General features: G+C 40.7%; 1 long non-coding RNA gene across 1 annotated transcript; it reads left to right on the top strand.

Moving 5' to 3' along the window:
- The first annotated feature begins 680 nt into the window (after nt 1-680).
- LOC128313926 (uncharacterized) lies at nt 681-22,176 on the top strand. The gene is made up of 4 exons (XR_008295047.1): nt 681-918; nt 1,019-1,123; nt 1,968-2,068; nt 19,651-22,176. It is a non-coding gene; the product is annotated as an uncharacterized LOC128313926 (long non-coding RNA).
- Nucleotides 22,177-22,758: the final 582 nt, after the last annotated feature.

Genomic DNA, 22,758 nt, shown 5'->3' with positions numbered 1-22,758 from the left:
TTGGACTCTGTGCTGACAGCTCAGAGTCTGGAGCCTGCTTCGGTTTCTGTGTCTCCCTTTCTTTCTGACCCTCCCCTGCTCGTTCTCTGTCTCTCTCTGCCTCTCAAAAGTAAACAAATAAATATTTTTAAATATTTTTAAAGACCAAACTTTATCCCAAAGAAGAATTTTACAGTTAGGTTGTAAATCTCTGTTCCTCCCCCAAATATTAAAATGTAATTTAAAATGGAGGCACAGGCACAATTTACTGTAGATGGACGGCGACTTGGATGTTTAATTTTGACACCAGGGAAGAGACACAAGCAAATACTCAGTGCCTCCTTGAAGTGAAGTGAGTCTTTTCTTTCTGTCTTTGCAAAGCTGGGAATTGTGGTAAAGCCAATAAAATCACTTCAACGTCCTTCAATAGCAGTGCTTGTAATCCTTCTTAACAGTTTAAGTCCAGTTTACATTGTTACATGTACGTTCTAATACATTGTCTCCCCTAGCCACATGAAGTAGTACACATGCCATAAAATTTGGAGCCAATTAAAATAAGTTACATCACAAACTTTTATTTTTCTATTTTTTTTAAATATGAAGTTTATTGTCAAATTGGTTTCCATACAACACCCAGTTCTCCTTCCAACAGGGGCCCTTCTCAATGCCCATCACCCACTTTCCCCTCCCTCCCACCCCCCATCAACCCTCAGTTTATTCTCAGTTTTTAAGACACTTTTTAAAATGAATTTTATGGTACCTTTTTGGAAACCTGGAAGTTCTTCAGGATAACAGGGATCTCAGAACATGCTACCAGGAGCTGAAGAGGATCCCTTGCCTATTAGCCATCGCCGAAGATAGTGAGCTGTGTACTGAGAAAGTGAGTGAGGGTGGCAACCAAAAAATAAAAGGAAAAACAGAGGCGCTGGAATTAAAATGGTAGGTGCCTTCTTACATGTGACGTATAAATGATAATATCCTAAATAAACAGTCTTACCAAGAAAGATTACAACAAAAACCCCATATATTCTATTTTTAGATCCTAGAAGGAGACAACAACTGCTTATATAAACACTCATCTTCTATATAGCAAGAAATCACATCTCCATGATCTATGCTTGACTCCAGTATGTCAGAAATTCTGGTAAGATGCAGCACATCTGGAACTTGTCAAAGCAAGTTAACTTTACAAGATAGTTCCTTGTAGCAAGACCCCTGGCCAATGCGTTCTTTCCACCACATTTCCACTGCAGTTTACCCATGGATAGTCACTATGAATGTTAAAAATAAAGGATAAGTTCCCTTAAACTTTACATTTTGCTTGAACAAAGTGAGCACTTTATTGTAAAATTGGTCTAACAACCAGCATTCTAATTTTCCTGCTTTTTTTTTTTTTAAGTAAAACTTAAGTAGGCAGTTATAAAGACTAATGTGTTTATGGAATATGCCCACTTCCCTCTTCCATGCCATTATGTGGTTATCATTTTATATTTGCTCTTTTTCGATATGAGATTAGGAAGTAAGTCCTGTAATAGAAGTTAATAGGACTAAATGTTCTTCTTAACACACCTGAAAAACATTGGTATTCTGTTAGAACCCAGGATCCCAGACTCTTTACACTAAACAGATCAGTCCTAACACCGATGCAACAATAACTCTTCAAATATTCTGGATATTAACTTATGGGAAAATAACAATTGCTAAAGCCAGGACAGATAAGATGGTATCTTTGTCTGGGTTCTCCTTAAGGCCAGTAACGTTTATTAAACATGACTCTAGGGAGCCAGGCATACAAGGCAGGAAAGAAGAGAAGGCAACGAGGATGTGTTAAGGGGTTGGCTACCCCATGGGTGATTGACATATCGTCCTCCGAGGGGGCTTTTATTGTAGAAATGTATGTAGAACTTTTCATCTGGGTTTAAAAGAGGAAGCAAGTTTGTATCCATTGGTTTCTGTTTCCCATTGGTCAACTTCCTCTTCTTTTGCAGGTTGCACATGCCAGAACATGGAGGGGGATCTTCTGGGTGTTCTACACAGGGGTGTCCCCACAGCAGACAGGTAGAAGGACATATCACAAGTTGAAGCAAAGGTACTATCAAATTGCTTCTGCCCAAAATTAGGAACAAGTTGCTGCAGGAGTGGCTGAAGTGAGAGTTGTGGTCAACAGGGTTTGAAGAAGTTCACGTCAAGAACTGGAAAGAGCCCGACTTTTACCCTACCTGTGAGCTATCAAGTTAGGCTGTCACAGTTTCATGGATGCAGGCAGAAGACATGAGATTTCTCAGTCAGAGACAAAGGAAAGGGTGGGCTAAATGGGTGATGGGCATTAAGGAGGGCACTTGTGATGAGCACTGGGATATATGTAAGTGACGAATCACTAAATTCTACTTCTAAAACCAATACCACCCTGTATGTTAACTAACCTGAATTTAAATAAAATCTTGGGGGGAGGGACGCCTGGGTGGTTCAGTCAGTTAAGCGTCCAACGTCAGCTCAGGTCATGATCTCATGGTTCATGAGTTAGAGCCCCACATCAGGGTCTGTACTGACAGCTCAGAGCCTGGAACCTGCTTCAGATTCTGTATCTCCCTCTTTCTCTGCCCTCCCCTGCTCATGCTCTGTTTTTCTAGAAAATAAATAAATATTTAAAAAAACTAAATAAAATCTTGGAAGAAAAAAATAAAAATAAAAAAGCAAGCTCAATAAAGAATTGTTGAAGTGAATAAAGCAAAGGAAAAAATGTAAGTAATTATATTACCTTCATGGCAGGAAGAATTATTTATATCCACATAGCATTTTTTTGCAAAACTTGAATGCTAACATATTGCTAACAGTGCTATGTTCAGAAATGAACACCATACGGGGACAAAATAATCTTAAAGAAAGAAACACGGAAAATAAAGAGACTCTGTTATGCCCATGGGTCAATTTTCTATAATTCAGTTAAGTAAATCGAGTCTATTGAGTATAGTCTTGGAGTAAAGATTTTAAAAAAGACAGAAATGCCCTTTGTTCTTTCTTTACCCTGAGTAAAAGATTGTACACAGGAAAACTCAACATAGGAGGTTTTTGGGTTTTTTGAGAACGAATATGTAAGCATAAGCAGTACACATTAGTAATACTTTATACAAAATTGTTCAAACTGGGATAGTTTTGAGGGTGAAAGGGGGAATCATTAATAATTATGATGGAACAACAGGTATAAACTGGTGTTATTCCTGGAAAACTGGAGCCTATGATCACTCTAGATATAGCTTATTTAAATGATCACTTCAGGATCACCTTGCTGGCTCAGTTGGTAAAGTGTGTGACTCTTTATCTCGGGGTTGTGAGGCCCATGTTGGGTGTAGAAATTACTTAAAAAAATAAAATCTTCAAAAAAACAAACAAACTACCACTTCAACAGCCTCAAATAAAGTAGGTAGGAAGTTTTAACATGCCTCACTGGTCTCCAAAACATTTAAAAGCTACACAGTACTTTGTTACAGTTTTTTTTTTAAAGTGTATTTATTTTGAGAGAGGGAGAGAGAGTGTGCATGTACAAGAGTGGGGGAGGGGCAGAGAGAGAGGGGGAGAGAGAGAGAGAGAGAGAGAGAGAGAGAGAGAGAGAGAATCCCAAGCAGCCTCCTTGCTGCCAGCACAGAACCCGACACAGGGCTCGATCCCACCAACTGGGAGATCATAACCTGAGCTGAAACCAAGAATTGGATGCTTAACTGACTGAGCCACCCATGTGTCCCTGTTTCAGGTTTTTAAATCTTCAAATAACCTCTAACTTAAATACACAGCACCAATAGTGAGACAAAATTCTGTTAATTTCATTACGTCCCATTAACTAAAGCTGTTAACATTTAGCATCATGGCTGGTCAAGATGAGACCACAATATTTTTTTCTCCACTAAAGCAATTGGAGTTCAGAGAGATGAGTAAATATATTATCTGGAATGTATTTTATTAAAATAGATTAGTGATCATATAAATTATATTGTAATACATTTTAGAATAAGCTTTAGGATACAAATACATGATGTTTAATGTTTTGTGGAACTCATCCTATAGGATAAGAGTATGTATGTTAAATGAGTTCTTAAACTATAAAACAAGGTGAAGGATAGTCTAATCCTTTGCTGCCCATTTATGGCTATTGAACACTCAAAATGTGGCTAGTCTGAATTGAAGATGTGCTCTGAGAATAAAACACACACTTATGTCGAAGATTTAGTAGAAAAAAGGTGAAAAATCTCAATTGTTAAATGTTGAATTCATGTTGAAATGATATTTTTTGATATATTGGGTTAAAATATATTATTAAAATCAATTGCACTTTTTTACTTTTGAAAATGTAGCTTCTAGAACATTTAAAATTACATGTGACCCACATTGTATCTCTATTGAATTGTGCTGGTGTAGCCTGTTTCAAAAGATGGAAATGAAGATGGAATATAAAACAATAGAGTTACAAATGATCACATGAGACAAATGAAACGATTTCTAGTGATTTTTAAAAAATATTTATTAATTCTTGAGAAAGAGAGAGAGAGAGAGAGAGAGACATACAAGAGCATGAGCAGGGGGAGGGGTAGAGAGAGAGGGAGACACAGAACCTGAAGCAGAGCTTGAACTCACAGACTGTGAGATCATGACCCAAGCCAAAGTCAGATGCTTAACTGACTGAGCCACTCAGATGCCCCTCTAGTGATCTTAATGTAACCTGGGTTTGGCTGAGTCTTGCTCCACCTACCAATGTAGGTTCCTAGCTCTTGGAGACCCCCATCTCATCCCATCCTGTTACTTCTGGGTATTCCCAAGGGGTCTCATGAGCAAATGTTAGTTCCTATGTGGTTTTTTTCCCTCTTGCTCCAGCTCTTTTCTTGTAGGCCTCACCTTGCCTTGGCACCATGGCTGCTGCTTCCACTGGGAACCATTGCATCTACTTGGAACTGCCACCTGTGTGACTTTAGAGGAAACTTCAAAGGTGCCAAAATAACAACACCTAACTGCAATTAGGGGAGAATGTTGCTCTGATCCTTTTGTGTTTTACTATCAGAGAGAGAGAGAGAGAGAGAGAGGGAGAGAGAGCAGAGGCATACTACCTGTGCCCAAATATCTTTTAGGAGGTTTTATGTGCAACAGCTCAATACAATGTTTCTGTTCTCCATAACACAGACATGAGTCCATGGTGGGGCTAAACAGAAAATTCTGAGCAAGCAAGAATTAGGCCTCTTGTTTATTATTCAGGTTTTGCTACTAGGTCACACATGCCTGCCTGCCTCTTCCCTTGTGCAGCAGCTGAACACTGGTGGGGTGGAATTCAACCGCAGACTTGCTTTCTTTGGGAGAGCGCAGTATTGCTGTTTGAATGCTTGAAGGCAGAGAATGCATGCCCCAGTTCACCACACTTCCCGCTGGTCCCCAGCATGTTATGTTGTATCCTCCTCCATCGGCTGCAGGCTTGGACTTTGAGTTTGCAGCCCTGTTTTATAGCCTTGCTATTCAGTGTGTGCTCCTCAACCAGCAGCAGCAGCATTCATTGCTGGCAACTCAGGAGAAGGCAGAGGGTCTCAAGCCCCACCCCAGGCCTACTGAAGTGGAATCTGCATTTTTAAATGATCCTACATGATTCCCCTGCACATCAAAGTTTGAGAAATCCTGCCATATATAGGATTTATATAACTTATACATATAAATATATATATGACTTTACATATTTAATATATGTATTTATATAGGATTTATACATTTTTATATAGATGCCATAGCCCACACTTGATAGGATTTGGCCTAAGTGATTTGCAGATACAACCAGACAAATCTGGTCTGGAGAAAGTCACTGCTTAGACTGTGCTCCCTGCTACTGCAATAAAAACCATTAACAACATAACTTTATATTAGGCACCAAGCCTTGGAAATCAAAGAATTCCTCTCTGTTTTACATGGAAGTCACTATCTTTTTTCAGTTGCTTTCCTCTTTCTTAATATGGTTTATTCTCAGGTAGAATGTCCCATCTCTTTTTATTCTGTGGCACCTCCCCTATGTTTATACCTTTAATGATAAATTGAGGGGACTGATATTTTATTTGTATATATGTTTTTTAAGGTTTTTTTTTGTTTTTGTTTTTTGTTTTGTAATCTCTACACCCAACATGGGGCTTGAACTCACAACCCCAGGATTAAGCATTTCATGCTCTTCTGACTGAGCCAGCCAGGCACCGTGATATTTTATATTTTTGTGCAACTAAAACTGTTGAGCTTATGAATTTGGGGAGAGTGAAGAGCCTAGAGAAAGAAAACATCTGGATTTTCTTTTGATTTAAGGTGGTTTGAGCCACTGGAATGGCAAAACTCTCCTTTAAAAAGTCATTCCTGTGGGCATCTGGGTGGCTCAGTTGGTTGAGTGTCTGACTTGGATTTTGACTCAATAGCACAGAGTCTGCTTGAGATTCTCTCTTTCCCTCTCATGCTGGCACTCTCTCTCAAAATAAATAAATAAACATTAAAACACACACACACACAGCCATTCCCTGTTTGCTGTGCTAGATGCTCTGCTGTCCTGCCTTTCAGAGAACTTCAGTTGTTGTAAAACATATTTGGCAAACAATTTGGGGGCAAGGGTAGGACAGGAGGCTCTTTCTTATAGCAGGGCATGGAAGCCCCTCATTAATCACCTCCAAGCAGTATTTTTAAAAAGGCAAATACCAATTTTTATCTATTTTTTAATTTTTATTGAATTTTTTAAAGAATTTTTTCTTTTTAATGTTTATTTTTGAGAGCCAGAGAGACAGGGTGGAGGACGAGCAGAGAGAGAGGGAGACACAGAATCTGAAGCAGGCTCCAGGCTCTGAGCCTGTCAGCACAGAGCCGGGCATGGGGCTTGAACCCAAGAAGCGAAGTGTGGGATCATGACCTGGGCCGACGTCAGATGCTCAACCGACTGAGCCACTCAGGTTCCCCTTCATTGATTTTTTTTTGGTGTTTATTTATTTTTGAGAGAGACAGAGCATGAGGGGGGGAGGGGCAGAGAGAGGGAGACACAATCTGAACCAAGCTCTGAGTTGTCAGCACAGAACCCGACTGGGGGCTGGAACCGTGAGATCGTGACCCGAGCTGAACTCTTGACAACTTAACTGACTGAGCCACCCAGGCGCCCCGTAAATACCAATTTATAAACAGTAGCTTTGTGGAAAGCAATTTAGCAAGAAGTATTGTATTGAATATTGTCTCTACATCCACTGTCTACTCCCTCCACGCTGCTCTGTGCCCTGGGAGGCTGATCTCTACTGACTGGGTCACATCACACACTGGTGTCTGGGTGAGGCTGGGTAACTAGTAAGCGAGAGGTGAGGAGCAGGAGAGAGATTGTGGATTTATTTCCCCAGCTCCCTCCCTACTAGGCCCCAGATTGGCTGAACTGTGTTCCCTACCTAAGGCCATACCCACCTATCCCAAAAGCTCCTCTCCTTCAGTCTTCATCCTCACCAGATTCCAAGAACAGCTCTCCATTCACCCTTCAGGTCTAGAAAATGCAAAGGCTTCCCCACCCTTCACCACCCCCACCCCTCCCTGTTGTCAGTGCCCAGAAGTTTCACCAGCCCTTAATTCTCACTCCTTTGTAAGTAGTCCTTCAATAATCTCTCCTTAATTACCCTTTTGGGTGTGCCTTCCTTTCTTTTTCTTTTCCCCCAAGGTATTGAACTTCAAATTTTTGGGTACCTTTTGGGGCATCTGGGTGGCTCAGTTGGTTAAGCATCTGACTTTGGCTCAGCTCATGATCTCACTGTGAGTTTGAGCCCTGCATCGGGCTCTGTGTTGACAGCGCAGAGCCTGGAGCCTGCTTCAGATTCTGTGTCTCCCTGTCTCTCTGCCTGACTATCTCTCTCTCTCTCTCTCTCTCTCTCAAAAATAATAAATAAACATTAAAAAAAATTGGGGGTACCTTTTTTTCCCCCCACAGTAATTCTACTTGTAAAATTCTTAAGAAAATCCTGAGAGCTACAAAGATTTATGACATGGCAGCCAGCAGTAGGCCCTGTTCACTACATTGTTTCCTGGCTGTGGTGATTGTTTGGTAACCACATGATCCATGCATACCCAATCTGGGTGATTTTCAGGTCCCAGTCTCTTGTGTGGAAATTCCCTGTCAATCAGGGGGGAGCTTTGTTTTCCAAGAAGTACAGTGGAGAAAGGGAAAGAAATTAGATCGCTGATGACAATAACTGGTTTCACTGACCCATCTTTACCTGCCACCTGCTTTTTTTTTTTTTTTTTTTTTAAATTTGAGAGAGAGCATAGACGGGGTGGAGGGGGGCGGGCAGTAGGGGCGGAGGTGGGGATAGAGAGAGAAGCAGGCTCCAGGACCAGCTTGGAGCCCAAAGAAGGGCTCAATCCCACAACCCTGGTATCATGACCTGAGCCAAAATCAAGAGTGGATGTTCAACCTACTGAGCCACCCAGGTGACCTGCCCCTCCACCCACCCATCCCCACCCTGCCCCCTGCTTTTTAAAAGAGTTTTGTTGAGGTATAATGACATATGATAAATTGCACGTATTTAAAGTGTAGAATTTGATGAGTTTTCACATATACATATCCTGTAAAGCCGGCACCACAAACAAGATAGTGAACCTATCCATTACCTGCAGAAGTTTCTTCAGCCCCTTTGTAATCACTCCCACTCCTCCCCATTCCCCACCAACAGCTGATGTGCTTTCTTTCACTACAGATTAGTTGCATTTTCTTTTTTTTTTTTTTTTAGTTGCATTTTCTGAGTTTTATATAAATAGAATCATACAGATGTATTGGGGGGGAGTCTGGCTTCTTTCATTTAGCATAATTATTTTGAAATTTATGTTGTAGACATCAAAAGTTCATTCCTTTTTATTACTGAGTATGATTCCTTATTATTAGCAGTATACCACTGTATGGATGTACTATAATTTGCATGTCTACTTACCTGTTGATGGACCTTTGGTGGTTTCTAGTTTTTGGCTAGTACAAATAAAATTGCTGTGATCATTTGTATACAAGTCTTTGTAGGGACATATATTTCCATTTCTCTTGGGTAAATACCTAGGAGCAAAATGGCCGGATTACACAATAGGTATATGTTTTAGCTTTGAAAGAAATTGCCCCACTGTTTTCCAAAGTAGCTGTACTACCTTACAGCCCACCAGCAGCAGCTGAGAGTTCCAGTTCTGCTACGTTCTTGTCAGCACTTGTATGCTTAGTCTTTTCATTTTAGCCATCCTGGTAAATGTATAGTAGCATCTCATTGTGCATTTACCTATTAAGTAGTGATGCTGAGCATATTTTCATGTCTTGTGCCAAATGTCTATCTTCTTTTGAAAGTGCTGTTCCTTTCATCTTTAAAAATTAGGCTGTTTGCTTTCTTGAGTTTTGAGAGTTCTTTATTGTATCTTGCGCACACAAGGGCTTTATTTTATTTGCACATATTTTCTCCCAGTCTGTGGCTGGTCTTTTCATTTTCTTGACATAAGTCACAAGAGCCAAACTCTTTTATTGTTTAAGGCAATTGGAGGCCTAAATTTACAGTTTTACTGAAAATCTGGAAACAACTGGAGAATGAAGAATGAAACATTGAATGGGTGATTATACAAACTATATGAAAAATGAGAAAGAAAGAAGTGGCCCCTGATCTGACAGCTAGCCTGGTGCTATTGGCCAGGCATTACTGTTTCCCTGTTGAACATAAACAATTTAATAAAACAGCAACATCAGTCAAGCCTACTCTGCAACTGGGATGGATCAAGGCAAAAACGGGACCCCTCCATACTTAGGTCAGGACAAAATACGAACCTTGTCCAAATCAGAAAAATAATCAAACATTCCCTGATCCTGGCTTATATGAGTGATTGCCTGAACTCCCCTCCACCCTCTTCTCCCCTACCCCTCTGCTTCCACCATCACATCCTTGACTATGACTTTTCTGCCTTCCTCTTATAAGGACCCGTGTGATTACATAGGACCCACCTGGATAATCCAGGCTAATTTCCCCATCTCAAAATCCTTAACTAAATTTTACCTGTATTATATTCACAGATTTCAGGGCTTAGGGCAAGGAGATCTTTGAGGGCTTTATTCTGTCTATCCTGCATAATAGGATTATTGTGGGCATTAAATAAGAGAAGACATGTAAAATGCTTTATAATTAAATATTATTATTAAACCTCAGCTTAGGCTTTTGAAATTCATAAGCCAAGAATTATTATCTGGGGCCTGCTGTGTCATCTTTAAAAAAAATTTTTTTTTAATGTTTATTTATTTTTGAGAGAGAGAGACAGAGAGGAGAGTGTGAACAGGGGAAGGGCAGAGAGAGAGGGAGAATCCAAAGCAGGCTCCAGGCTCTGAGCTGTCAGCACAGAGCCCCACATGGGGCTTGAACTCATGGACTGTGAGACGTGAGATCATGACCTGAGCCGGAAGGCTGAGGCTTAACTGACTGAGCCACCCAGGCGCCCCTCTATCATCTTTTTTTTGATCTCATATTCTATCTGCTACCTGAGTAAAGACAGGGTCGTGTGGCATGAGGAAACTTGGGGTAAAAAATGTCAGTTAATTTGCAAAGATCCATTCCTGCCACACCTGTAAATGTTTTCATTTTTCCTGAATTGGCCCACATGCAAAGAAGTTTAATGGCCAGTGAACTAGTTGGCTTTGAGGTCCATTCCTCTAACACTAGGATCTTCACATTTAGATCCTCCTTTCTGAGTGAGTATGCGTTGGGATGGGACCCCTTGTGGTTTTTCTTTGCATTCTTTTCTCTCCCCACCTCCCTTCTGACCACATCCCCAGGGAGTGCCAGAGGGGGCGGGCGCAGTCACGGTTGGGGCATGGTTAGAACTGACATCTGAGAAGGGACAGGGACAGCTCATTTGTGGTGGTAAGAGCCAACCTCACCCCACAGTGGGAAGTAAATACTGCATGGTGCTCCATTAGCATTACAGAGCATGAGCATTTCCAGGTGCCACTGAGAGGGGCTGAAAAGTGAAACCAAGGTTTGAGTGAGTCTTGCATGGTTCATCTGAGAAGAGCCAGCTGGTTCTCTCCCCGTGCTCCTTAGCTGTGCTAGCTTCACTGTGCTTAGGCAAGGCTGCAACTCATCAACTCTCAAAATGACAAGAAGCGGGCAGCATTCAGTTTTTTAAAGCCAGGACGGAAATTGTTTTAAAATGCTGGGAAAAATGTAAGAATGTATTCCCCAAAGCAAGGTCAAGAAGTCTCTAGAGGGGAACTGTGTCTCATTTTGTGAAATGATCTCTAGAAAACAGACATGTGGACCTTGTGGGAACTAAGGATAGCACCAAGGATTAGAATGAATGCTGAGGAAAGAAAGTGATAGCAAATAGCCTTAGGAAAGGAAGATGAGCCATTAATTTTAAGTTATTAGCAGCTGTGGAGATCTACAGCCGCACTGACACATAATTAGGAGGCACTAATAAATCCTGGCACTTAACACTGATAAAAAATTCTAAAGATTACCAGTCATTGAGTTACTCCTATGTTCAGAATCTAATACTTGGTGCTTATTCATGTTATCGTCAATTCTCGGGAAAATCCTGCAAGTAATATTATCACATTATGTTCTCTCTTTTTAAAATAATCTCTATGCCCCATGTGGGACTTGAACTCACAACTCCAAGACCAAGAGTCTCATGCTCTACCGACTGAGCCAGACAGGTGCCTCTAGCATCCTATTGTATATTCACTTCTTAGCTATAGTTTTCTTTTATCTTTGAAGCTGGAATGATAACATCTATCTTACACTGTTGCTGAGAAATCCGAATTTAAAAGTATATGTCAAAGTGCCTAGCATTTAGCAGGTGTGAAATTTATATTTGTGAAATTGTTGTTGAAATAGGCAGAAAACATGAGGAAAATAAAGACATTTTCATCAGTTATTTTGTTTGGTAATTGTATTGCGTACCTGATATGTTCTGGCCCAATCCAAACAATGAATATAGAGACTTGACTTTAGGAGGCTCACAGTACAGTGAGCAAAAAAACCCGAACAGAATCACTGATCGGACAAAAAAGTTAGTGATTAGAATTTAATACTAATATTTAGGATAGGATGCTAAAAAGGTGCCTCTAAAACCAGGAAGCACATACGTGGATTCCTAAAAGGAACAAATGGGAATTGAGGAGTGTGTGTGTGTGGGGGGGGGGGTGTCTTGTCCGTTTATTTGGGGCAGGGGATAACCGTCACTAGTTTCATACTGGCAAGGAAATATGTCTAGGAGATGGAGTGGACAGGTAGGCAGGAGGTGAATCATGTCCACCTCCGTATCTTTTTCTAAGAAGTTTAAAGTTTACAGTAAAGGGTTAGGTAGCCATTGAAAGATTTTATCGACGATGTACTCTGAAAGATTATGTGGGTAACAATGTGGAGGGAGACACACAATACTAGATGCAGGGAGAGTGAGGAAACTAAAGGGAGGCAGGGTGGTGCAGTGGTTTAACCTGGGCCCACATGTTTTTGGCTTTACTGTTTTCTAGTTGTATGGTCGTGGATCATTGACTTCTTTACGCCTCAGTTTTCTCATCTGTGAAATGGGGATAAAGATGGTACCTAATTGGGGCACCTGGGTGGCTCAGTCCGTTGTGTCCGACTTCAGCTCAGGTCATCATCTCGCAGTTCTTGAGTTCAAGCCCTGCTTCGGGCTCTGTGCCAACAGCTCAGAGCCTGGAGCCTGCTTTGGATTCTCTTACCCCTTTCTCTCTGCTCCTCCCCCATTTGTCCATCCCCCCCTCAAAAATAAATAAACATTAAAAAAAAGATGGTACCTACTTCATAAGATTGATGTGACAGTTCAAAAAAAGTAATAGAGATACAGCAAAGAGTACAATGCCTGCCACATAATGAGGCCCAAGTACATGCTACCTTGTTGTTGTTGTTAGTATATTAGTGCAAAAGGGAAATGATGAGGGCCTGGGCTAAGAAGGTGGCAGTGGAAATAGGAAGAAGGGGATGATGTCAAGGAAGTGGAGTGGAAAGGACTTGTTAATGGAGTGTATTAACCTGACTTTAAAAGGAGTGGAGGGGCAGGGGAGCTATTTGAATTCACTGGGTGAGTAACGAAGGTCCAGATTCAAAGCTGTTCTGGTTTATGTTCTTCCTCCATTGTTCTCTGAGTGGATTGCATGTCCTTATCCATATAGGTAGTGTGTTCAAACCTCATCCACAAATACAGATATACAAGAAATATAAATGTCTTTTTCTCCAGCTCAACTTTAGATCTGTTTTTAGTCTTCCCCATGGACAGCAAAAACATAATGTCATTTAAATTGGGGTTTTTCCTCCCTTTTCCTAAGGTTATACTTATGTCCTAGGAGTTCCAGGATATGGGATGGGATTCACCATTAGCTCCTTGGTGTCACCTGGCCAAACTGATACCCTCAGAGGCTACCATCACCCCACTGGGTCTTCAGTCTGTGATCCATGTGGGCTGTATTTTGACTCACCTCTCAAGTTCATTCCTAAAGCCCGTTGGGTTCAGGCCCCTCCTCCTGGGCAGTAGCATGTATATTGCTTCTCAGTCAGGTGGTCCCATGATATGCTGAGCAGTGGAAAACTCTATAAGGTGTTGGGTCATTCATCACTTCTGTGACCTCTTTGGCAGGTAGAGGCATTCCATCATTTCTCTACCACACTGAGGCATGCGGGTGAGGCTGTCTAAGGTGCTAGTTCTTCTCCAGGCTCTTGCCACCTGCAGGACTTATTTCTGTTCTTGACTCTCCGAAACCCCTCCAGAATTTCTGTAGACTCCCCCAGGTCTCAATTCAACCTGAGGGATGGAGTGAGGAAGTGCAGATGCCCTTTCCTCAAGGATCCCAAGCTTTTAAGCTCTTATTGCTTCCCTCTCCAGACTCTCCTCTCTTTCTACCTTCCAGGCCTGAAGCCAGGTTCTTATCTTTGTTTTCTTTCTTCTTTTTCTTTTTTTTTTCTAAAAACTGGCAGAGTCTGTTCAGTTCCCCTCAGGGCCTAGGTTTTGAAACTCAAAAGCAAGGAAGAGTCTCTTTTAAAATCTGCTTTCTTCTGTAACACCCCTTCCCTGAGGCCATGAAGGAGGGGAAGTGCTAAAAGATGGGAAAATGTCAAAGAAAAATATTCTATTAATACTTCATAGATATTATGCCACCACATTTTAAACAGAGTCATCAGGCGATAACCTACAATCTCTTTTGTCTTTAGCCTTTGAAAGTCTTTTATCTTTTCTCTAGTTGACAGATATGTTGTGTGTAATTTTGATATTCTTTTGATTTATTAATGCTGGATGTGCAGGCAGTGCTGAATGTTACTGATGCAGAAATCTCTCAAAGAGAAGATGAAGCCAGCCTCTTTGAGTTGGGGGGAAATTAGGGTAGGGATGACAGATGGATTTCTCCCTCAATACCACCCTAGTGCCATGGTGTGGGACAGAAAGACATTGAGAAATGTGTATGGAAAGCTAGGATGAGAGAAAGAATTTGTCTCTAGCTAGACTAGGCACACTGCTGTGCCTGGGACAGTCCTAGTCTATACTTCATTTCCTTATATGCCATCTGATAAGTGCCCCTTTCTTTTTCAAAATTGTCATGGCTTAGACAATAAATTATATGGCCACCTTTTTCTACCTTCTATAAGCCTGTTAACATGTTCCCATATGCAGCTAAGCTAGAGACACCAAAAGCCTTAGTTACCCAGACTTTTCTTGACATAATGAAATCAACAAAATCACCCATGAGTGTGAGATTGAAAAGGGTCTTTGTTTTTAATTATAGGACTATCTAAGTCAACAGTTACCTTGATATAAAAAATCATAATTTTAATATAAATAAATAAGGGTATACTATTTATCCACTTCTCCTTTGTTTCATTATTCACATATACCACTGTGGTTGCTTAAATCTTTTTGCCCATTCAATTTGTGGTGGCAAAGAGAATCTCAAGTCATCTGCTGTTCTGTGTTTCATACCAACATTTTTAGAGTTCTTAATTATTCATGAGTAAAATAAAAACATATGCTGCCTATAAAATGTTCTCCTTTTCAGTTATTGATGTGATCTTCCACTAGGATAGTTTCTAGGAAAATTGCCAAAATTGTGTATGTTATCTGTAGGTGGCAAATGCATATATGTATGTCCTGTGAAGCTGATCTGATTCTGAAGACCAGAAATAAGAGATCCGAAGTCATGACGATTTTCAGTAAACACAAATTCTCTGCTGCAGGCCACATCCCTGATCCCCTATAGTGCCTCTTGGCTTTTTAGGAGATCAGTTGTCAAGAGTGGTCAGACAGTCAGCAGGTCAACAGGCATCCTAGAACCTGATGAACTAACTCTAGTGTTTAAAACAACTCTCTTCTTTCGTTTTTGTGTACATGGCATTATAGTTCCTCTTTCAAATGTCTCACTCTACATTTACAGTATATTTAAAGATCACTTTTTTATTTTTTATTTTTATTTTTATTTTTTTAGAGAGAGAACGAGCAGGGGAGAGGGTCAGAGAAAGAGAGAGAGAAAATCTGAAGCGGGCTCCATGCTCAGCGGAGCCGACGCATAGTTCGATCCTATGACCCCCAGAATCATAACCCAAGCCGAAATCAAGAATCAGATGCTCAATCAACTGAGCCACCCAGGCACCCCTAAAGATCAGCCTTGATGGAAAACTATATTGGCTCTATTTCTGTCAAGTTTATGTAGGCCTAATATCCAGACAATTTTAAGAGATTCTGTAAGCATTATGAAATGATTTATTATTTTTTTTAATTTACATTTCAGAAATGAAATTGGGGTGCCTGGATGGCTCAGTTGGTTAAGTGGCCGACTTTGGCTCAGGTCATGATCTTGCGGTTTGTGAGTTTGAGCCCCGCTTCCGGCTCTGTGCTGACAGCTCAGAGCCTGGAGCCTGCTTTGGATTCTGTGTCTCCCTCTCTCTCTGCCCCCCACCCTGCTTGCACTCTGTCTCTCTCTCTCTTTCTCTCTTTCTCAAAAATAAATAAACATTTAAAAATGAAATTTAATTGTTCTTTGCTCTGAGGAACTTATAGAACATGGCAATGCTGATAAATTTTTTAAAATTGTGAACAATATATATAGTGAAACTGGGTAATGTAACTTGTACTCAAACAGTTATCAGGACAAGCATATAAAAATAATATGAGTGTGTTTTTTTTTTTTCTCAATGAAGCATACTCTGGCATATTTTCCATTGCTAAAAAGACTGGAATAAATGTTTTATAGGCTAAATGAAGTAAAGTTCTGTCAGATTCCTCTGATGCTTTGCAACATTGGAATCTGAGACAGGAGAAAGAATAAAGTAGGGAGCACATGGGGTAAACAGATGGGCAGGTATGGAAAAGAAGCCTGGCCTTTTGGTTGAATTATTTAGCATGAGGTAAACATTGGCAAAGAAAAGGTAAAGCACAGTGTCTGTAAAAAGCAAGTGGAAGGGAAATGTTGTGACAAGGTCTTTGTGATGATTGGCTCTAATCATAATGACAACATAATGGTAACAGCAATAAAAGTCATCTTTTCTGAGTCCCTATAAAGTGCCTATGAAGTACCTACAAAGTGCCAGGCACTCTGTGAGGTGTTTTTCCATGTGTTATCTTGTCCACAATAATATAACCTGAGTTCTTCTTAGAACCTTACCTACTGGTGTTCTTCAGAGTTCTCTCCTTACCCCAAAATATTTCTGGGTGTTCTCAGATGGGGCCTCACACACATTCACAGACAAGTTCAGCCAGTGACCATCTTTGCTGAGTTCCTCTGTGTCTGCCATCCACAGGCTGCTGTGGACTGTTGGTCACTCCTCTTGCTTCCTCTGGGCTTTGGTGAGAGCCTTGTCATTGTCCTCCACTGCTGCTTCTAGTACGTACCATTGACTGTGCCAGGTTTCACTATCAATTCCACTGACTACCACTGTCAACTGCCTGAGTCTTGAGGGTTTCAAAGTTACATGGTGTTCTATGTGAAAGCGATAGAGAATGCATTTGCCACATACTGATAAAGAGGTTCCAATGTATCCTAATCTTTTATACAAGAGTAGTTCTCTGTTTCTGACTTCCTGTCTCTGCTCCCTTCCTGACTCAGTAGGTTCCATTTGACAAGTTAGGAAACTGAGTCTCAAAGAGCTAAGGAAGTTGAGTAATTTATTTGCTAGAATCACAGATTGGTAGTTGTGACTTGCTGGTGGAACAGAGGTTTGGACTTCAATTTGCTTAAAGCCTGGGCTTTCTCAACACACTATGCTGCTCTGCCATCCCTGATTTTTCTAGGCCATCTGATGGTTCTGAGTGTCCCTTCTTTGGAATTTGAAAGAATCAAAGTCAGATTTTAAAAGCTAAAAAGTACAGAGAAGGGTCAAAGTAATGAACCTGGAAACTGAGGGAAAGTTCAAGATGGAGTCCTTCTACTCAACCTTGAAGGAAAAGTTGGTAAGGTAGGTAAAGGATGGGTTGGGGTAAAATCAGAATGATCTAAATAGAAGAAGCAATAGTTACAAGATCACACAGTCTGGAAGCTACAATACCTATTGCAGAAACTTCAAGAGGCTCAGTAAATTAGGCGTGTGTGGAAAGAAGTAATAGGGAATGATAGGAGGGTATCCACAGGTCACAAACAAAAATGGTTGCAAAGTCTAAGCAGATGAGGCCAACGAGTGAAGCAGGCTGGGTGAAATACAATAGGGACCATGGAGACTGTGACAAACCAGAGAGCACAGACAGCATCCAAATGGGCAACTATTCCTTACGGTAGCCTGATGTTGCCACTGTGAATACAGACCCATATGTTGTCAGATATTTTTTCATTTTTTGAGAGAAGCCTAATATATAGATTTTTATGTGAATTTTCCCAAATTGATTAAAATACTATGTGGCCAAACAAAATACATGTGCCTGCAACATCTGGGCCAAATCGTGATAAACTTTGTATGACTGAACTTCTTCCTAAACACATTCAGTGGGAAATTACTGAATGTTTTTAAGTGGAAACTGACATAATCAGATTTGTGTTTTACAAAGACTTGTAAAGACTTCATTGATAGAAGTATAGTGGATGGATTGAAAAGGGGTAAGACTGGAAAATGGACGACTTTCTGGATGTCTCTGGTAGGAACCCAAATGTAGTGATGAGAACAGAAGCAGTGGAGATGAACTGTAGGGGAAGATACAAGGAAAGCTTGGTGACTGATTAAATATGAAAGACAAAGAGAGAGGAAGAGCTAGGATAATTTCCTTGTCCTATAGGCCAACAATCTTTTAGAAGCCCAGAAATCTTTCTTCTTTTGCAAAAACTTCCGCAGCTCGGGTAAGGAACAACCAAGTGTTCCAGAATCAAGTCTTGTGTGATGAAATGAAACAAAGAAGGGTGTTTATGAATGTCTTTTATGGACATCACCAAGAGATTCATGGTGCTGGGCCTGCACTATCTCTTCTACATGACAGCTGGTTATAGCTGTGGATTGGGTTATTTTCCACTACATCACTTTCCTTTCAGAATGCTTCTCTTTTTTCTTATAGCAATCAATTTGGTTCACATCTTCAGACCCTGGTTAATATAATAGTCACCTGGTTGTTCTTCTTGATTCTCCGTCTCTCTCCAACTACGTAAAGGTTAAACTATTCTTCCTGGCTCTCAAGGCCCTCCACAATCAAGCACCAACCCTCGGTTTGAATTGTATTGCTAGCTAGGGCCTGATTTGCACACTCTGCCCTCTGCAGGCTGGTCTCTTTAAAGCTCATATGTGCTTTCAAAACTTGTCTGTGTGGAATGCCCTACCTTCTCAACCCTTGCAATTAGGGAATGCTGCCAAGTCCTCTGTCTATTTTGGCCTCATTGCTTCTCATCTTTCTTTCTTTCTTTTTTTTCTTCTTAATTTTTTTTAATGTTTATTTATTTTTGAGAGACAGAGCACTAGACAGAGCACTACCGAGAAAAAGAGCAGAGAGAGAGGGAGACACAGAATCCGAAGCAGGCTCCAGGCTTGGAGTTGTCAGCATAAAGCCCGACTCAGGGCTCGAATCCACAAACCATGAGACCATGACCTGAGCCAAAGTCAGCACTTAACTGACAGAGTCACCTAGGCACCCCTTTATCTTTCTAAGTTGCAAAAGCAGTTTGTATTCTCTGTTGGATGAGCCAGTGGAGGACTCCTTGAAGCCTTAAAATACCTGCTGTACACAGAGAATGGCTAATTCTTTCCTGAGTAAGCTGCAATGATTCTAGCAGGATGCTTTCAGTAAGCCCAATTGTCGTCCTAGCTGTGGTAGCCTGGACTGGATAGGCACTGCATGTGCCAGAGATAGCTGTATTTGGGGTGGGTCCATCTCTGAGGTGACTTGTCACAAACCTGACCCCAAAGTCATCTTTCATGGGGTGGTTATTCCTTTTTGGGGGGTGGGGAGGGAGAAGGACAAGATTTTAGATGAACAAAGTCAACTATGTTCAGGTTACTATTATGAGAAACACCACATTCTTAATTCTCTGTGTAGCCACTACGTTTAACACTGTAGGAGGAACATCACATCCAGGTGCTCTAAATGGCTGGTGAAGCAGCCCAGATTGCATCATATTTTTGTAAATAATCCCCGTCACTAAAGGAAGTCTGTGCATTTCTTACACTAAGTCAAGAAGTTTTGTATTTTTTTCAACTAATGTTTCATGGGCTTTAGGCATCTTCCCAAGAAGACCTCAGAGACATTTCAAATGGAAAGCACATGGGTATCTCCAGGCAAGATCAATTGGCTACCTTTCAAGAGGCCCCACAGGATGGATTATCTTGGTGAGTTTACCACAGCCTATGATCTGGCTCTCAGCCCTGTAGATTTAGAAACTGGATTTTATCAACACTTCCAACATAGATCTATTTGTCATTAGTGACTCACATTAATCAGCCCACAAAGACCGATGGAAAAAGCCAGAGCATCTATATATTAGTAACTCTCCCAAAGACTGGAATACTTGCTTAGAATATGAAGTCTGAGTAAGGATTAGAGTAAGGAGAGTTTCATGTGTCATACATCTGTGAGAAGGAAATGGATAGAGTTGGTGTTAGTGCCAGGAACTCCACACAACCTGTAGCTGATATTATCCTGGGCCAGCTGGCAGTAAACTATTACCCCTGGAGGTGGGGAGAGGAGGTTTTTGCCACAGATGTGGTCTTTCTTCAGCTCAGTGTTTGGTAATAGACGATCCATAGGGGAGAGATACCCACCCCAAGGATTAGGATGCTTGCATCTGTAGTCAGGGGTACTCTCTCCATTGGATAATAATGGTAAATCATATCTAAAAAGTTGATTGATTGGATGTGAGGTATGGGGGAAAATTAGGAGTCAAAAATGACCCCTAGGTTTATGACTTGAGTAACTGGATGAATAATGGAGCCACAAACTGAGGTAAAGAACACGAGATCATGAGTTCAGCTTGGACATACTGGATGATTTGGGAATGCCTCTGAGACATTCAATTTGAAATGTCCTGTAGGCAGTGACCTATTCAGATCTGTAACTCAGAAGTGTGATCTGTGCCAGAGATATAAATTTGGATTTGTCAGTGTATAGAAAACTGAAGTCATGGGAATTGATATTTTCTTGAAAAAGCATAGAGAACAAAGAGTGGAGGGCCTAGGACAGAGTTCTGAGGAACACCAACATTTCATTGTTGGGTAGAGGATGAGAAGCTGACATAAGAGACTAAGAAAGAATAGCCAAAAAAAAAAAATGCTGAAAGAAAATCAGGAGTGTGCTTGCATGGAAACCAAACCCAGAAACTATTTAAAGAAAACATGTAGGTGCTTTGAATGGTGACGTAAATTCTAAGTATAAAATGGCTTGGCATTGCACAGTTAAGTGTCTGAGATTTAGCAAGATTCCACCTGGTGCAGATATGGTCACTGGCTGCAGTATGTCCTATTAGGGACTTTGAAGAGTGCTGGAAAAATCCTCTGCATCATGCTGCATCTATCCTGCCATGGGTGGGTGGGAGGAAACACTTCATTTGAACTGAATTTCTGTATCTTTTGCTATATAAATAAGGGGATGAGGAACTTAATTGAATTAACAACAACAACAGAACTGAAAAGAGATATTGGAATTTACCAACATAAAGTTTTCTGGTGACCTTAACAAAGCAGTTTTAGTATAGTGATAGGGTGGGGATGAGAGGAGGCTGAGGAACAAAGGCCCACTCCCAGAAAAAAGGAGGTTGAGAGAGAGCGTGTGTGTATGTGTGAGAAATGCAAATATATGTTACTTAACCTGAAGGGAAAAACCAGATCAGATTATTGCTAAATACCTTTTAAAAAACGATTGTGTTCTCAGACTCTTAACTATAGAGAACAAACTGATGGTTTGGGGAGGTGGATGGGGGGATGGATGGAATAGGTGATGGGGACTGAGGAGTGCGCTTGTCATGATGAGCACGCAAGTGTTGAATCATTATATTGTACACCTGAAACTATATTACACTGTATAAGTAACTGGAATTTAAATAAAAACTAAAAAAAAAAAAAAAAAAGCTATTGTACTTTCAGCTTTAGAGATTGCACTTTAGCATGCTAGCTTGGTCTTTCTTTCCAAGAGGCATCAGTGATGTCTTTTAAAAAATGTTTGGCAATGGTAGACTGTTTCTGGGAATGTTTGATGCCCAAGGACTGTGACCTGAAACACTGACACAAGAGGAATGCTGGTGTCTGAGCTCAAAAGTGAGTAGCTACATATGGCCTGTCTGGATTAAATTAAGGTCAAAGTTCACAAGTGAGAAATATTAAACACGCACTTAGGATGACATCTAACAACCTCAGTCTGTGGGTTGGAACTCTAATAAAATTAAGGCACCACGTGCTGCATTCAGTCACATACCCGACTTCCACTGCTATCTAGAAGCATCATTCTTGGCTTAAACCAGCAAAGAGAAAAATAAAAGCATACTGTTCCTTTGCATTCCATTTGGGAACAAGTTAACTTTGAAAAATTCCCAGAGATGTCAGATTCATGCAGGACCAGGTAAAGAGGAAAATCCAGATGTTTCCATGAGCACGAGGGTAGTAGGTATTTTCTCCTCTTAGGGTGGAGGGGGTCCCTTTATTTCTCCTCAACAGTTATCCCCTCACCCTCCCACTCACACAGTTTAAAATAGCTCTCTAGATTTCACATTCTCCTTCGTATTTTGTTGTCATGATTAAGCATAGCTGTTTTTAACCCATTTTCCAAAGGACAAGGGTCTGGTATACCAGGATGTAGCAGCTACTGCAGTACAATAATGCTAGAAATGTGATAGCTACTAACTATCCTGTTTTCCTGTTGTACAATTTCCATTTGTCTCTAGCAAGCAGGCAAGTGTTAATCTGTACTGAAGATCTGGAAGGTATACCAAAGGAAAAGATCTGCTTCAGTGCTTTGCTTTTCTGAAATGCCCCCCAAGTGGGACTACATTACTAGTAGGAAGACCCCACTGTAATATTGCAGATTTAAAGACCAGATGCTTTGACATTAGACAGACCTGGTTTCAAATCTTGGTCCTGTCATTTGTCAGCTGTGTGATGTTGAGAACTTTGCTTTGCTTCTCACTTCCTGTTTTTTTAATCTGCATAATGGGCACACATAGGGTTATTGTGAGGATTCCGTGAGGTAATTTATGTAAAAGCCCTGACATAGTATCTGACATAGAGTGAGGATCCTGAATAAATGTTAGCTATTAGTGTTAGTAGATATCTTAAAAGAGCTCGAAAATATATCATAAATTTAAAATAATTGGCAATATGATTTCCAATATTATAAGGG

The sequence above is a fragment of the Acinonyx jubatus genome, chromosome C1 (genome assembly GCF_027475565.1).
Source record: "Acinonyx jubatus isolate Ajub_Pintada_27869175 chromosome C1, VMU_Ajub_asm_v1.0, whole genome shotgun sequence".
Classification (NCBI taxonomy): domain Eukaryota; kingdom Metazoa; phylum Chordata; class Mammalia; order Carnivora; family Felidae; genus Acinonyx; species Acinonyx jubatus.
The sequence above is the reverse complement of the archived record's forward strand: the minus strand, read 5'-3'. Positions and strand labels throughout refer to the sequence as shown.